A 9,028-nucleotide genomic window follows, 5' to 3' on the forward strand; every position below is an offset into this window, starting at 1 on the left:
ATATTTCCCTCACCTTGAAAATGGAGATAAGTAAAATGACTGACAACGGGACTCATATTTCTAACTTTTACCTGCGAACAACACCTTTCATAGTCATCCTGGGGGAGGAGGATGAGTTAATTAATTACACTTTGGAAAATCTACCTGTCATGCTAGAGGAAAGAATGAATGCAGTTGAAGGATCCGGATGGAATATAAGGAAAAAAGTAGATATGGAGTTATTTGTCTGTCGTTGAGAATTGGGCAATATTGGTCACTTTACCCCATATCCCGCAGGTGTTGGAGGAGCCAAGAATATAATCAATATTAATAGCGGTTATAATTGCCTTATCACTTCCCTAATTGCATTTTTTATTATTACAGCCAAGCCAGAAATCCAGCCAGGGCATTTGCATAGAGACGTTAGGAATAAAATAGGGGGTAATATTAATATTAACTTTAACCCAACAGCAGGTATATCCTGGGAAAGCTTAAAGACTATTGAGAAAGACAATGACATTAGCATCTACATCTATGCCTTGAAGAAATTAGAAAAATCCAATAAAGTAAATAATAAAAATCATTACACCATTCATTTAGCCTGTACAGGACGGAACCCCCCCAGCCACTCATTTTTGTTCCTCTCCTTCTAATAAATGATGTTCACGGTGCCCTTATTAGAAACCTGCTCACTTTCATGAAGTGTCTATGCAGACATCAGAGTCAAGTACTTCATAAGAGGATTCAAAGTATATGCAAAAAATGCTTAACATTTTTTCCTCGGATGACCTCTGTCACTTGCACACATCTTCCTGCCAAAGTATGACAACAGTGTCTTACCCACCACGTGGCTCGTATAAAACCTTTAAAAATAAGGCTGCAGCTGCCTGGAGATCAGAAAATAATATCTAAAAAAAAGTCCTTTGCTTATGCGTATGTTATCATTAATGGTAGAACATTTGAGTATGTAAGTCACAGAATCGGTCACGCGGAAGACTGCATCGATGTGATGCTGAATAATCTGACAAGTGACTGGAAGGTTATTTGCGAGAGAGTGCCAAAATATCCCTTTCATATGACTGAGAAAAGCTTAAGGGATTTCAAAGAGGCTGTGGAGTGTGATGTATGTAAAGTTAAATTTAATGGGAATATACGCAAAAATAGGCATCATTTGCATGATTTACAATATGATAATTATAAGTGTGCTCTATTTAATAAATGCAATCTTAACATTAAGGATGTCGTTCCAACCCTCTGAGTGTACTTACATAATTTACCCTATGATTTACCCCTCATATTAAAGCATGCCTCTCCTCAATTTAGATTTAATATCTTTAAGAATGACGGTTTAAGATTTTATCACGGCACTGTAGGCAGGATAAAATTTGTAGATTCAGTCAATATAATAAGAGGCAGCATTTCCAATCTGGCTAGGAGTCATATTCGTAATAATGGCTCACTGCATATAACAAATTGATTGTTGGAAGGATATGCAGATGAAGTAAAGGATCTCATACTTAAGACTGGCAAACAATTCTACCCTTATGATTATGTTACGGGGTATGACATCCTTCTTAAAGATGGTATCTCAACAAGAACTAAATTCAATAATAGGTTGACGAGTTCCTCAATTTCTGAAGATGATTACGAACATATCAACTCCGTATGGAAGGCTTCGCAATGTGGCAATCTCCTTGACTATACCTTATTATACCTACTAATTGATGTTACAATGCTGTGTGATATTTTTATGGTATGGAGAGAGGCCTTATTTTCTTCTTTCCGCCTAGACTGCACATATTTCCTAACCTGCACTTCTGGGAAGCCTTTCTCTGTAGAACACTTATAAAACTACCTCTCATCAGTGATGGAGAGTTGTATCAACTTACCACAGAAAATATTCGAGGAGGGTTCTGCAGTCTAATCCGTCGTCACGCAATCGCCGGCAATATATCCATAAATCCTAACTTTAATCTTTCATTGACTAAATCACAATATATACTGTATGCAGATTTCCCCTCTTTTTACCCGACCGTCATGACAAAGTTCAGAATGCCGCTTGATGCTATTTCAGAGTTATCCCTTTCAGAATTGAATCCTTTCAGACAACGGTATATCTTGTCCATTGATGCGCATGACGATATTGGATATTTTATTCTATGTGACACTGAGCATGTTGAAGATTCTATGGCTGTGAGAACTGATGCCTTCCCCTTGCTATGCAAAATCTTAATATCACGAAGGATTTGATCTCCAAATATTCTCAGGATCTCCTCAAGGAACTGAATATTAACATCCCACGAAAAAATAGGAAGCTATTGGGTACACACCTCCCCATGAATAATAAATTAATAGGCCTTCCCCTCTTGCAAACACTCATAAGGTTAGGGTTAAAGATTTCGACTATCAGAAAGGTGTATAAATTCAGACAGGAATACTACCTTCGTGAGTATATAGCAGAGGTTGGAATTCGTGAGGAAGGCGAAGACTTCACCTCTTAACTGCTACTCCCTGCTACGGATGTATACCTCTCACTTATTTACCTCTAATACTCTCCTTCTCACCCTTAACTCATGGTAAATAGCACTGACTGTGACACTGACCTGATTCAAGTCTGTAAATGCATCTGTAACTCATTTGGTTTTTAAAGAAAAACAGATCATCATCATCATCATCATCATCATCATCTCCATAATGTTTATAGTAGCTCACGCCCAAATAATGGAAACATTAAAAACACCTTATGTAAACATTTAAATAAAGACTAATTTTTCAATATTAATCTTACCCGTTGATCATGTAGCTGCAGCTCTGCTGCCCGACAGAAAAAACCTACGGGCGGAATACGCCAGCGATCGCTATACAGGTGGGGGTGTACATCAACAGCGCCATCTGTCTAGTAGGTACTCAAGTACTTCTTGTCAACAAAGAACCAATTTTCTCTCTGTCGTGCCACCGGCAAGACCTACTTGATACGCTGTTGTTTTCTGGAGTTGATTTTCACGTTATTTGGTGAAGTATTCTCTCTAGTTATTAGCTTTCGCTGTGCAGAAGTTATCCTCAATACTTTCTCACTTTCATTGATTAGATTTTGGATTTATTTGTTGACGACTTGGATAGATTTTGGATTTCCCCCCTTTGACTAATTCAAGATGTCTGACCTTACTCAAGTCCCCAAGTACAGGCAGTGTAGCGCTAGGGACTGTTCTAGGCGTCTTCCGAAGGCCTCTATCGATCCTCACACCGTTTGTTCCAATTGTAGGGGTAAAGCCTGTCAATTGGAAGATCGATGTGAGGAATGCGCTGGGCTTTCGGAATTCGATTTTCAAGAATTCCTTAAGAATGCACGTAGGCTAGAGAAAAGGATAGGATCAGGAGGAGTTCGTCTCGCTCTATTGATTTTTCCTCTCCCCATGCCCCACAACCTATTCCTTCCCCTGTAGTGGTTACACCCGACCCTCCTACTAGCTCTCATCAACCTTCGATGGCGGATATGATGCGTGCCATTCAGGCTCTTGGTGACAGAGTTGAGTCATTAGCGAATGACCGCAATCAACTCTTGGCTGACGTCAAAGAGTTGAAGGAGAAAAGTGCAGTGGGAAGTGTAGTGAGTGTCAGTGCAGTGAAAAGTGTCAGTGTTACGCATGAGGGTGCGTCTGTTCGTGCCTGTCGTCCTCCCAGTCCGGGACCTCTTGCAAGCTCCCAAGCCCAGGGGAGAAGCAATGTCGTACGACCAAAGGGTTCGACAGGCCTTGATCAGCGTACAGACGTACCCTCCGTGGTTGAGGACGTATCTTGCCGAGATCGTCCCACCCACAAACAGACGAGTGAGCCCATTCATTCCTCGTCTGCGGAAGAGGTTTCTCGACAGAAACGCTGGACCAAGGTCTCACGACCTCTCAAGCGCAAGGTCCCTTCCGAGCGAGTCCAACGGCCCAGGTGTAGCCACTGGGTCAGTTCGGACTCGCCGCAGTCCTCCGAAGACTGCACACCTCCCAAGAGAGGTAGAGTGGTTCCGCAGCAGGCAATCACTCCGTCTGCTGCCGCACCAGCCGCTGTAGACCCTAAGTGGTCTTTGCTGCAGTCTATGCAGACTCAGCTAGCTTCCTTCATGCAGGAGTATCGTGCTGAGAAGACTGACGTTGCACCCGTTAGCCTACAACCTGCCACGGTTGTGCGCCCAGCTGACACTGCGGCTGCCTGCTCCCACACTCCGGCTGTGAGAGCTCCACCACCTATGCGCAGTCGACCCTGCCAGACGCATGTTGACGTTAGCCGACGTGCGGCACCCTCCGTTGACATGCGTGAGCTACCGCATCAGCAGGAAGGTGGAGTCAAGCTGCCGTGTTTTGACGCGGTGCGTCAGTCTCCGCAACCCACGGTGGTACCCACCACGCACCACCACTCCGCTTTGGTTGTTGCCAGCTCTCAGACTGACCAACAGCGGCATGATGTTGGATCCAGTGCAGCTACGCATGCACCCGTGCTGCCGGATTCAGCCGTTCAGCTTTTATCTCCTCCTTTGCCGCTTCCTCCTCAGCATTCGGATGAAGGAATCTCTGATGACGACGAAGCTGCGCATTTGGACGACCAACACTCCGACATAGATGAACCCAAGACTACGCCTCCCTCCTTAGACTTTAGGAAAGTCCTTGCCCTGTTTAAGGAGTTGTATCCGGACCAGTTTGTGTCTGCAGCTCCACGCTCACCTCCCTCTGAGTTCGCTTTAGGCATGCAGTCAGCAGCTCCTGCCTTTACGAAGCTCGTACTCGCTCGCTCATCCAAGAGAGCTTTAAGGGTACTGGGAGAGTGGTTGCAGGCCAAGAAGCAACTTGGGAAGACATCCTTCATGTTTCCCCCGACCAAGCTTGCTTCCAAATCTAGCGTCTGGTATGCCACGGGAGAACTTCTCGGCTTGGGAGTTCCTGCCTCTGCCCAGGGCGACTTCTCAAGTCTGGTAGACTCTCCCCGCAGACTGGCTATGAGACGCTCCAAGATTTGCTGGACCTCTTCGGATATGGACCATCTTATGAAGGGAGTTTTCCGTGCGTTCGAGATCTTTAACTTCCTGGACTGGTGTTTGGGAGCCTTGAGCAGGAAGACCTCCCCTTCGGATAAGGACTCTGCCATGCTCATCATGTCCTGCATGGACAAAGCCATACGGGATGGGTCTGGCGAGCTTGCGGCTTCTTTCGTGTCTGGAGTTATCAAGAAGCGGGATCACCTTTGCTCCTTCTTGTCGGCGGGAGTCGCCCCATGTCAGAAGTCAGAACTGATGTTTGCTCCGCTATCGAAGTGTCTCTTTCCTGAAGAGCTGATCAAGGGGATTGCTGCCTCGTTGATCCAGAAAGACACTCATGACCTGGTGGCGTCATCCGCACGTAAAGTCACAGCTTTACCTTCCGTGCCTAGACCTAGGATGGACACACCAGCGTCTAGGTTCATTCCGCCCTTTCGTGGCAGAACCTCCAGCAGAGGAGGTACTCGTGCCGTTAGTCAACGTGGCAACAAGAAGAAGGGTTCCAAGTCCTCAAAAGGCAGAGTCTGACTGCCACCTTCTTCAGACAGCAGTGGGAGCCAGGCTCAAGAACTACTGGCAGGCCTGGGAGAACAGGGGTGCAGACGCACAGTCTGTGAAGTTACTCAGAGAGGGGTACAGGATTCCATTCTTGCGCAAGCCCCCTCTAGCAACAACTCCCATCGACCTCTCTCCCAGGTACAGAGAGGAGGACAAGAGGCTAGCTTTACAGCAAGAGGTGTCTCTCTTGCTACAAAAGGGAGCGGTAGTCATAGTCCGGGACCATCAATCCCCGGGCTTCTACAACCGTCTCTTCTTAGTGGCGAAGAAGACAGGAGGGTGGAGACCGGTGCTAGACGTCAGTGCTCTGAATGTCTTTGTCACCAAGCAGACGTTCACCATGGAGACGACGAAGTCGGTTCTAGCATCGGTCAGGAAGGAAGACTGGATGGTCTCGTTAGACCTAAAGGACGCGTACTTTCACGTCCCCATCCACCCAGATTCCCAACCTTTTCTAAGGTTCGTTTTTGGGAAGGTGGTATACCAGTTCCAAGCCCTGTGCTTTGGCCTAAGCACGGCACCTCTAGTGTTTACCAAACTGATGAGGAATATTGCCAAATTCCTGCATTTAGCAGACATCAGAGCCTCCCTCTATTTGGACGACTGGCTTTTAAGAGCTGCGTCAAGTCGTCGCTGTCTGGAGAATCTCAAATGGACTCTGGATCTGACCAAGGAATTGGGTCTCCTGGTCAATATGGAAAAGTCCCAACTCGTCCCATCCCAAACTATAGTATATCTAGGTATGGAGATTCAGACCGTCGGCCCCCAGAATCAGTCAAGCCCAAGAATGCATCCAGAGCATGCTGAAGAGGAACCGATGTTCAGTCAGACAGTGGATGAGTCTGATAGGGACGCTTTCATCGCTAGACCAGTTCATCGCGTTAGGGAGACTCCACCTCCGACCCCTTCAGTATCACCTAGCTGCTCACTGGAGAAAGGACATGACGCTAGAAGCGGTCTCAGTTCCTATCTCCGAGAAGATGAAGTCTGCACTGACTTGGTGGAAGAACAACATTCTGCTCAGGGAAGGTCTACCACTGGCTGTTCAGACCCCCGACCACCTTCTCTTCTCGGACGCATCGGACACGGGCTGGGGTGCGACACTGGACGGTCGGGAATGCTCGGGCACGTGGAATTAGGATCAAAGAGCACTGCACATCAACTGCAAGGAGCTACTGGCAGTTCATCTGGCCTTGAGAAGCTTCAAGTCCCTCCTTCTAGGCAAGGTGGTGGAAGTGAACTCCGACAACACCACAGCCTTGGCGTACATCTCCAAGCAAGGAGGGACTCATTCGATGACGTTGTTCGAGATCGCAAGGGACCTCCTCACCTGGTCAAGAGATCGAAAAATATCTCTAGTAACGAGGTTCATTCAAGGCGACATGAATGTCATGGCAGACCGCCTCAGCCGGAAGGGTCAGATCATCCCAACAGAATGGACCCTTCACAAGAATGTTTGCAACAGACTATGGGCCTTGTGGGGTCAGCCCACCATAGATCTGTTCGCTACCTCGATGACCAAGAGGCTCCCAATTTATTGCTCACCGATTCCGGACTCAGCAGCAGTTCACATAGATGCCTTTCTTCTGGATTGGTCCCATCTAGACCTTTATGCGTTCCCCCCGTTCAAGATTGTCAACAAGGTACTGCAGAAGTTCGCCTCTCACGAAGGGACAAGGTTGACGTTGGTTGCTCCCCTCTGGCCCGCGAGAGAATGGTTCACCGAGGTACTGCAATGGCTTGTAGACGTTCCCAGGACTCTTCCTCTAAGAGTGGACCTTCTGCGTCAGCCGCATGTAAAGAAGGTACACCCAAGCCTCCACGCTCTTCGTCTGACTGCCTTCAGACTATCGAAAGACTCTCAAGAGCTAGAGGCTTTTCGAAGGAGGCAGCCAGAGCGATTGCCAGAGCAAGGAGGACATCCACTCTCAAGGTCTACCAGTCAAAATGGGAAGTCTTCCGAAGCTGGTGCAAGGCGAATTCAGTATCCTCAACCAGTACCTCTGTAACTCAGATAGCTGACTTCCTTTTACACCTAAGGAAGGTAAGATCCCTTTCAGCTCCTACGATCAAAGGTTACAGAAGCATGTTGGCAGCAGTCTTCCGCCACAGAGGCTTAGATCTTTCCAACAACAAAGATCTACAGGACCTCCTTAAGTCTTTTGAGACCTCGAAGGAACGTCGGTTGGCCACACCAGGTTGGAACTTAGACGTGGTTTTAAGGTTCCTGATGTCAGCAAGGTTCGAACCGCTTCAATCAGCCTCTTTTAAAGATCTCACTTTGAAGACTCTTTTCCTCGTCTGCTTAGCAACAGCTAAAAGAGTCAGTGAGATACACGCCTTCAGCAGGAACATAGGTTTTACATCTGAAACGGCTACATGTTCCTTACAGCTTGGTTTTTTAGCTAAAAACGAACTCCCTTCTCGTCCTTGGCCCAAATCGTTCGAGATTCCAAGTCTGTCCAGTTCGGTTGGAAACGAACAAGAGAGAGTACTTTGCCCAGTAAGAGCTCTTAAGTACTATTTAAGACGTACGAAGCCATTACGAGGACAATCAGAAGCTTTATGGTGCTCTATTAAGAAACCTGATTTACCGATGTCGAAGAACGCAGTTTCTTATTACATCAGACTTTTGATTAGAGAAGCTCATTCTCATCTGAATGAGGAAGACCATGCTTTGCTGAAGGTAAGGACACATGAAGTTAGAGCTGTCGCAACTTCAGTGGCCTTCAAACAAAACAGATCTCTGCAGAGTGTAATGGATGCAACCTATTGGAGAAGCAAGTCAGTGTTCGCATCATTTTACCTTAAAGATGTCCAGTCTCTTTACGAGAACTGCTACACCCTGGGACCATTCGTAGCAGCGAGTGCAGTAGTAGGTGAGGGCTCAACCACTACATTCCCATAATCCCATAACCTTTTTTAATCTTTCTCTTGAAATGTTTTTATTGTTGTTTTTGGGTTGTACGGAAGGCTAAGAAGCCTTTCGCATCCTGGTTGATTTGGCGGGTGGTCAAATTCTTTTCTTGAGAAGCGCCTAGATTAGAGGTTGTGATGAGGTCCTTTAGTATGGGTTGCAGCCCTTCATACTTCAGCACCTAGGAGTCGCTCAGCATCCTAAGAGGATCGCGAGGCTCAGTAAGGAAGACGTACTTAAAAAGGCAGAGTAATTGTTCAAGTCGACTTCCTTACCAGGTACTTATTAATTTTGTTTGTTATTTTGAATAACTGCTAAAATGAAATACGGAATACTTAGCTTCTAATGTTAACATGTATGCTGGTCTCCACCCACCCCCTTGGGTGTGAATCAGCTACATGATCAACGGGTAAGATTAATATTGAAAAATGTTATTTTCCTTAGTAAAATAAATTTTTGAATATACTTACCCGTTGATCATGAATTAAAGGACCCGCCCTTCCTCCCCATAGAGACCCAGTGGACCGAGGAGAAAATTGGCTCTTTGTTGACAA

At 46.3% G+C, this 9,028-nt stretch overlaps 1 long non-coding RNA gene across 1 annotated transcript in view; it reads left to right on the forward strand.

The window, feature by feature from the left end:
* Window positions 1–813, forward strand: part of LOC137644895 (uncharacterized) — a 101,220-nt gene extending 100,407 nt beyond the window's left edge. The window contains exon 3 of the long non-coding RNA XR_011045230.1: window positions 1–813. This exon is cut by the window's left edge and continues 505 nt beyond it. This is a non-coding gene — a long non-coding RNA (uncharacterized lncRNA).
* Window positions 814–9,028: the final 8,215 nt, after the last annotated feature.

Source organism: Palaemon carinicauda, chromosome 8 (genome assembly GCF_036898095.1).
Source record: "Palaemon carinicauda isolate YSFRI2023 chromosome 8, ASM3689809v2, whole genome shotgun sequence".
In the NCBI taxonomy this organism is placed as follows: domain Eukaryota; kingdom Metazoa; phylum Arthropoda; class Malacostraca; order Decapoda; family Palaemonidae; genus Palaemon; species Palaemon carinicauda.